This window comes from Nelumbo nucifera, chromosome 7 (assembly GCF_055504915.1).
Source record: "Nelumbo nucifera cultivar China Antique chromosome 7, China Antique-T2T, whole genome shotgun sequence".
NCBI classification, from domain to species: Eukaryota; Viridiplantae; Streptophyta; class Magnoliopsida; order Proteales; family Nelumbonaceae; genus Nelumbo; species Nelumbo nucifera.
This window is the reverse complement of record NC_142655.1, coordinates 13,448,444-13,457,410: the sequence shown is the minus strand read 5'-3', so window position 1 is coordinate 13,457,410 and position 8,967 is coordinate 13,448,444. Positions and strand designations below refer to the sequence as shown.

Below are 8,967 nucleotides of genomic sequence, written 5' to 3'. Positions count from 1 at the left end.
TATAGCCCTATATTGTAAATCAGAAATCTGCATTAGACAAATCCATACTATTCCAAATTATTTAATTGGATAAACAAACGCTTGGACTAATTTATTTAAGGTTAATTAAAACAAAATGTATCGATCCTGAATCCTAATGGAAAATTTTGATTAATATCTTGTTTATATAGAATAGTTTATTAATTAATTTTTGAGGGAACACTCTAAGCAAAACCTATTATAAAATGATCCTTCATTGAGAGAGATATGGGTCCAGGATTTTCTTCAGTGGCAAAAACAGCTTCGAATCTGCCGTCAACACAAGTGTGCAAATCTAGCTGCATGACCAATTATAAGTGGACACGCTAGTGTACCATACAGTTTGCACACCTGTATTTTTACTAGATCTATTCTCGACAAAAAATGTTTGGGTCAAATAAGAGTACCACATCACCCTCTTAACCAAGGTTTTTAAAACTGACCCGGAGATCGAACCGGTCAGGGGTCCGGTTCTCAGGTCGAACAATTTGACTGTTTGAACCGAATGGTCAGCCCATTCTAAAAAAAAAGGTCAAAACTGTTGAATAGTTCGAATGGTTCAACTGCTCGGATCAGCTGTTTGCTGACTAAATGAATGGTTTTATGGAAAAATCCAATTTTGAGGAAAAATGGAACTAGTCACTTGACCAATTCTCGGTTTTTTCGGTCCAACCATCCAATTCGGTCCAGTTTTGAAAATCATGATCTTAATACCCCTTTTTCGTTTCTATTTAAAACCTCTTGCCACGTGGCATAACTAAACATTTTTTGATGCATTACTCAATGTTGGTCTCAGCTATATCTGGGTCAGAAATGGTCTAAACCTTTGGCATTTTCCCCATACAGGGTGGCGTTTTCCGCACTTCAATCTATGTTTTCATGCTTGTAACAATTTAGCTTTGTAACAAGCTGTGGAGCCAAACACAACTCTCCATGCCATGATAAAATACATGGCCCATTATGGGCCCAGGGGAATATAAGAAATCCAAACTCATCTTATAAATTAATCTATGAAAACCTCGTATAAGGTCCACTGTCCAATGGTGGATTCTTATTTGTGACAATGGTAGGTAATAGTTGCCAATGATCCAGTTGCCAACGACATGAGATCTTCAAGGCTTGTGGACCAGGGTATGTGACCAATCATGAGTGAACACCTACTGTTTTATACACGTTGGACCCACATGTGCTGTGAGTCTCATGTTTATGTTTATGGAACAGGCGTGTTCGATCAAGATTGGTTAGGTTAAGTAAACTTGTTCACACTTAACACAATTGTGTTTGTAGCATATCTCATAGACGAGATGTATTTGGCATCATTTTTACCTGTTTATATCATGGTTTTCAAAATTGGATCAGACAGAAAAAAATTAAATCGAACTGAAAAATCAGAAACCGGTTAGGTAATTGATTCCATTTCACCCTTGGCCAAAAACTGTTTATTTTTTATTAACAATTTGCTGAACTGGGTGTTAAACCATCAACTCAGATAAAACTTTTTGGCCATTTTTTATAATTTTTATAATTTTATTTTATTTTTGAGTTAGAATGAACCATCTGTTTGGACCAAACAGTCAAACTGTTCAATCTAGGAACTGGGGCGGTCCCAGAACTGTTCCCTGTCCAATCCAATTTTAAAAACCTTGGTTTGTATTGATCCACTAAAACATTTTAGTATCGGGTGCTGTTTGGGAGGGCTTTCACGTAGTAACTTCTGATTTTATTAAGTGTGATCCCATTGGTCCAGATTATAATTAACAATGTTTAGTAAAAGCCCGAAAATCCCAAAATAGCTATCTGTTTCACAGAAACGTGGCTTTTTGATGAAGCTTTTTCAATGGCTTCTCCAAAGCAGCAGCTTAATGAAAGCAATTCAACCAAAACTGCAAATTTTATTCGTTTCTATTCGAATTCAAATGGGATCTTATCCATCAGATATCTAGCAGATTGGAACCAAATTCGAATTATAATCAGTATATATATAGTGATGACCATTTCAACTAATGGAGTTATGGCGAAAGAATTCATCAGGAAGGCAGCATTGAAATTTCTGTGTATCCTACTAGATTTTTTCTTTTGTTCCAACTGCTATCCAGTTAAATGCTCTAGAAAATATGATACCGGAAAGGCATAATATCCGAATAGCTTTGATCAATTAAAACATTCCTGTGAATTTTGATAAGGGAAATTGTCAAAAATTCACCATGGGTTTTCAGGATTTTTCTTAAACTCATTACAACTTTTCAAAATGTCTAAAATTCACCATGCCACTTTTGATGTTAAAGAGACTAACGGTTGTTAATATATTACCATTTTAACCTTCATAGAAAAATATAAAATATAAACATATATAAAATATATACATATATTTTAACATTTAAATATGAAAACAAGGAAAAGTTCAAATAATATTTTCAAATATAAAATACATAAAAACATAGAAATTGCAAAAAATATAAAAAACTATAGAAATTGCACACAAAATAAAAAATTATTTTCAAATTATGGAAACTATAGAAATTGAAAAACAAAATCAGAAAATAGAAATTGTAGAATAAACACCAAAAATTATAGAAAAGCACAGAAATTGCAAATAAATAACAAAAAATACAGGAAATTTTATAGGTTGTAGAAAATAGAAAAAATGTAAAAAAACAGAAATTATAAAAATCATTAGAAATTATAACAAAACACTAAAATGTAAAAAAAAAAGAAATTTGAGAAATGAAAAAGACCCTTCTCCTCTAACTCGCCATTCAAGGGTGATTTGGTCATAAAATTGTTATTTATGCTTATGTGAACACCTCTGTTAAGAAACATTAACAGTGCACTAACAGAAGGTGAGTTTTGGAAAATAAAAACTTAGTGACATGGTGAATTTTAGATATTTTGAAAAGTTATGGTGAGTTTAAGAGAAATGCTGAAAACTCATGGCGAGTTTTAGACAATGGGATCTCTTTTATGATATCGGGTGATTGGTTCTAATGTTTTTGGGTATTGTAGTTGAACCCTTATATTTACCGTGTATAAAAGTACTGATTTGTGGTATGGTTATCTTTTAAGTGGAGCCTCTTAAAGGTGGTTCCCTAAACACTTGAGAAGAGAGAGAGAGAGAGAGAGAGGGGAATTTCTACGTGGCAAAAACATTACAAATAGGAACCCTCTAAACATCCTCTTCCTATTTGCTTGAAACCTCTTGCCATGTGGTAGAATTAATCCTTCTTTGGGACATTATTCAATGTTGGTCTCAGCTAGAGATGCAAACGGATCGGATTATATTCGAATTTGGGTATATCAGAATCTGATATGACATTATTAATTACAAATTCCATTCAATCCGAAGGTCCGATTGGATCTCATAAACATTAAAAGAAAAATAAAATATAACAATTTAAATAAAGAAAAACAAAAAGTACAAGTATCTTTTCAACTATTTACATCATATATATACATGTTTTCTATAAAAATAAATAATATAAAAAATTTACAAAAAAGAAATATAAATAATATATTTACAAATAAAAAATAACATATATATTTGTTATATATATTTATACAAATAAATAAATAAGATATATATTGGATTGGATAAGAGGTGATCCAAATTTGATCCAATTTCTGATTAGATCCTAATATTCGACCTGATCTGATCCGAAGATCTGAAATAGGGGTATCCAAATCCAAGAATATATGATCGAATCATGACCCAATCCAAGAATATAACACAATTCAGGAGTGTGTTATAAATTGCAGATAAGGTTCACAGTGGATGATTCCTTTTTATGACAATATTGGGTAAAGGGAGTCTGGATCTGCTCCTTGCACCTACCTTACAAAATGTCATGGCTACACATAGGAAACACTCCCTTATATTTATTATTCATGGAGAGATATTCCCAATACACGGTGGGATGTAGCTGTGAGTTCGGTGTGAGGCGCAGATCCCAATTCGAGTAAGGATCGTGAATGGTCCAACTATCAAGATGATCAATTGACACCCCTCCAAATAGGAGGTTGGGATCAAACCCACAAAAGTATGGGATTTCTATGGTACGGCCAATGGTCCTTGCTCTACACCACCCCTATAATGTATTGTATGAGAGTCACATCAGTTAGAATGATTAGATTTTTCCCCCTTAACCCAAAACGTTTCAAGTTGAAATGGCAAAAGTTCCAAATACAACCAAAGGGGGGACAATTAAAAACCTCTCCACCGGTTCAGTTTTGTTGGTGTTTATTTGCAGTGTGAATCAAGATCAATGCAAAACATCACCACCAGTTCAGAATTATCGGCGTTTGGATGGAGCGAAGTTTTACATTGTGAATCGATGTAAAATATCACCAGTACAGAATTGCCAGCATTTGGAAACATCACTTATAGTGAGGTTTTACATTGATAATCACGTTTTTTGATGCTCAATTCAGAGGTTTCAAACAGTTTGGTGTGAAACTCCATCGATGAGGTTTTACACCATAAACAAACACAGCCTAGAGCTCTAATTGGATCAAATTCGGACTGGACCAATCAGAGCCGAGTTTGATTCACTTAACAACCCCTATACCAAATTGTTAAATTTAATTTACAAATTGACTAGGATTCAGTGGGCGTGAGATCAAATTCAAACAAGAGGTCAGGTTTCATATCTCATCCAAGACTAATAAACTAAAAGCTCAGAAAAAAAAATAAGAAAAAGCACTCATAATTCTTTGCTTGATAAAGCGCAATTTCTGATCTAGCTTTCAGTTTCTCACCTGTATTGGCATTTTCTGGGTAGTTAATAAGGGCAACATTATTCTAAGAAGGTGGGAAGATGATGTTGCAAGTGGGTTTCTCTTTTACTGGTGGCTCAGTTGGTAGGATCTTGACAAGTCAAAATAAATATTTGCGATCAAATCCGGCTGCCACCAGGGTTGGGGGTTAAAAGAAGGGCCGGGATGGGCTACTCGGCTTGTTCCATGAAATAATAAAAAAGTGGATTTCTTTCCTTTACATGCACCTTCCTTTCTCAATCAAGAAAGAAAAGATTATATGATCATCAAATGTGGGATTGATCATTGACGTTTATAATTAAAATATCAAATTGTAGTTTTGTTTATCCAAGGATAAAATCTAATTTTTTTAACAGAATTGATTCTCATCACATATCTTTCATCAATTTGTATTGATCAATCCAAAATATTTCAAGTACAAATGACAATACCATCAAACCCAAATAATAAAATATTCAGATTCAACATGCGCTTCAACTGTTATGAAATGGTCATCAGTCTTGCATGTCTTACATGACTGGGGCTCTTCTTATATGGACTGCAGGTTAATGAAGTATGAAAAGGTTCTTCTGAGGTGGATATATAAGAATGCCAAGTTGCCGATGTTTGAGAGGTTATTTAACACTTCAATTTACTTGTATATACATGGCATGATATGTCATCATGTGAAGACTTAGTACCATTCATGGATTCATGGTTTATGGGTCTTTAATATATTACCATTCACATGCTGTTGGTTTTGTAATTTGGTGGATATATTAAGCTTTTTAAGATTAATTAATTCTAATAAATATTAACTAACACCCATATGACATTGAATAATTTACGCAATATATAATAAATCTTTATCAAGTGTTTATTAGATATTAATTAAGGATCAGTAAACAAGTTTTAATCCATAATCCTTTGTCATGTGTAGTTTTATAAAATAATAAAAGAAGTTGAATGGGTATTTCCTCTCTCACATATATATGCACAATACTTTTAGAGAGAGAGAGAGAGATTCCAACTTAGTAATCGCTTATCTTTTTCCCTGTCTTGGTCCATTGAAGTTATTTATTAGCTCAGGCTAACATTAATATAGATTATCTTTCATCATTTCTTTTTTTAATTAATATTCAATAGTTTTCATTCTTTCTGAGATAAGACCCAGGTTAATTTTTTAACTTTTCCTCTGTCTTGAGAATTTAGACTATATCTTTAACACATTGAATCGTTTACTGTCCAAATCAAAATCCGATTCAATTGTCACCCCTAAATAACAAACTTGTTATTGTACGGACTACAGCAAATAATCAACCAAGTTATTCATTTATTTATTTCAACTTCATGGTCGGGAGTTTCAAGCCATGTCACAGTCAATTAATTAATTTGCTCCCCAAACAGAGAAATAAAATACCTAATGGCGTCAAATGTTGGCCCACAATTTGCAGCAAAAAATAAATAAATAAAATAAAATAAAATAAGAAAAACAAGTGGAATAGTCTGGACAAGTCAAGTCTGCCCCATTTTTCCCTCGTCTCGACGAAGAATTACATATTAATAAATCATCAAAGCCCTTAAATGTGGCTGATAGCTATGATTTTTCATCTTTATGTGCGCAGCCATGTCCTGTGTGCTGAAGCTTTTACCGTTTATTTTGCTACTCTACCTCAACCATGCATCTGCTCAAGCTCAGGATGGTTTCATCTTTTATGGGTTCGATAACAAATCCTTGGAGCTAAATGGTAACGCAACAGTCGGAGACACTGGCTATATCCGACTGACTCACAGCGATGGACCCTTCTACCAGAAGGGCCGCCTCTTCTACTCTCTCCCCCTCCAAATCAAGAACTCCTCCAATGGTAGCGTTTTCTCCTTCTCTACTACTTTTGTTGTTGCATTCACTAAGAGCTCCCAAGCAACTGGCGATGGAATGGCTTTTGTCATCTCCCCTACCAAAGATCCTCCTGGAGCCATGCCCAGTCAATTTCTTGGTTTGTTCAATATCACCACCAACTTGAATCCAAACAGTCATATTGTTGCCGTCGAGCTGGACACGATCCAGACCCCAGAATTCAGTGATATCGACAACAACCATGTTGGAATCGACTTTAATGGCTTGATCTCCAACGTATCTGCTACAGCAGGATATTATTCTGACGATAATGGGGGTGGGCTTACGAAATTATTGTTCCTGAGCGGAGATCCACTGCAGTTATGGGTAGAATATGACGGTGCCGAAACGCAACTTAATGTTACAATTGCTCCTGCCGTGGCGACCATGACCAAACCCAAACGTCCTCTCTTGTCTTTGAAACAAGATCTTTCAGAGTTTCTCTTGGAGGAGATGTACGTGGGCTTCTCTGCATCTTTCGGGGCTATTCGATCAGATCATGACGTATTGGCTTGGAGCTTTAAGATGAACGGACAGGCTGAATCCCTTGATCTGTCACGGCTGCCTACGCTACCAAGCGGCCCAGGGAAGAAGCCACCAGTTTTGCCGATTTCGTTGCCCTTTGCTGGAGTTGTTGTTGGGTTATTGCTCGCCTGGCTAATCGTTTTCATTGTGAGGAAGATAAAGTACAAGGAAGTGCTCGAAGATTGGGAGGTTCAGTATGGACCTCACAGGTTCTCTTACAGGAATCTCTTTCTTGCCACCAATGGATTCAAAGACAAAGAGTTTCTGGGGAGAGGCGGTTTTGGTCGGGTCTATAAAGGGGTGCTGCCCAAATCAAAGATTCAAGTTGCAGTGAAGAGAATTTCGCATGATTCAACCCAAGGAATGAGAGAATTCATCGCTGAGATCGCAACCATCGGCAGGCTCCGCCACCCAAACTTGGTCCGACTACAGGGCTACTGCCGGCGTAAAGGCGAGCTCCTCTTGGTTTATGATTTCATGTCCAACGGCAGCCTCGACAAATTCATTTTTGATCAACCCAAGTTGACACTAAACTGGGAACAGAGGTTTAAGATCATCAAAGATGTGGCTTCTGCACTCCTGTATCTCCACGAACAGTGGGTGCAGGTTATCATCCACAGAGATATTAAGGCCAGCAATGTGTTATTAGACAGTGAAATGAATGGAAAGTTAGGAGATTTTGGCCTTGCCAAGCTCAGCGAGCAAGGAGTCGATCCTCAAACTTCCTATCTGGCAGGCACTCCAGGCTATATTGCACCGGAGCTTGCCAGAACCGGCAAATCTAGCACAAGCACCGACTTGTTTGCATTTGGCACATTTCTGCTCGAGGTGGCCTGCGGAAGAAGACCGGTGGAGCTGCAGGAAGAGCCGGAGAAAGTGTTCCTGGTGGACTGGGTGACGGACTGTTGGGCGAGGGGAGCCATTCTGGGGACTGTGGATCCGAAACTGGGGGAGGAATTTGTGGCGGAGGAAGCCGAGTTAGTGCTGAAGCTTGGATTGCTTTGCTCACACCCTTTGGCCGAGGCTAGGCCGACCATGTCTGCCGTGGCACTGTATTTGGAGGGTGAAGTTCGCCTGCCGGAGGATTTCAGTGCAAAGTCTATAGCGGAGGAGAACAAAGGACGGACCAAAGAAAGGGCTGAGTTATTTGGTTCTCCTTTGTCGGAAAGGGAAACCATCCCAATGTTAACACTCACAGAGAAATTCACCTCTAGCGGCCGTTGATGACCTCTGGGCATGTATGGCCTAGCTGGTAGATAAATAGAACTGAGTTTTGCTTCAGAGCATTTTCTGTAATTAATTTAGTTTGATATTTTCACTTTGTTTTGTGAATTTGGATGTTGAGATTTATGATTATAGAATCACAGACACTGATCTATGGCTTCGAAGATCTAAATGAGTCTTTTTTTTTTTGTTGGAAAGATCTAAATGGGTCTAACTCTACCCCATTCTCACCCTTTTCACATAGTATGATCAAGCTTTAATTTTCACATAGACACATACATGGAAGGAAAAGAATGAGAGCAAATCTTGAGGTAATTTTGGATTAGAATTTGAGATGATTTTTGGCTATCCTGGTCATCCTAATCCATCACAGCCACAGATTATGGGTCCTGTGTCCCCAGCCCAAAATTGAGTCTATCCTGTGGAATGGTGGAAATTAATTAACAGGCACTGACGTGTTGAATACTCCCTACATATGGACCACTCATGGATCACAAGAGGTGGTTTCTGGTTCTTATCTGCAACGGTAACCACAGAAATTGAAGTTAATGCAC

General features: G+C 36.9%; 1 pseudogene across 1 annotated transcript; it reads left to right on the top strand.

The window, feature by feature from the left end:
- The first annotated feature begins 6,117 nt into the window (after window positions 1-6,117).
- Window positions 6,118-8,585, top strand: LOC104611324 (L-type lectin-domain containing receptor kinase V.9 pseudogene; annotated as a pseudogene). Its single transcript, XR_016078319.1, has one exon. The product of XR_016078319.1 is annotated as an L-type lectin-domain containing receptor kinase V.9 pseudogene (transcript).
- The last annotated feature ends 382 nt before the right edge of the window (window positions 8,586-8,967 follow it).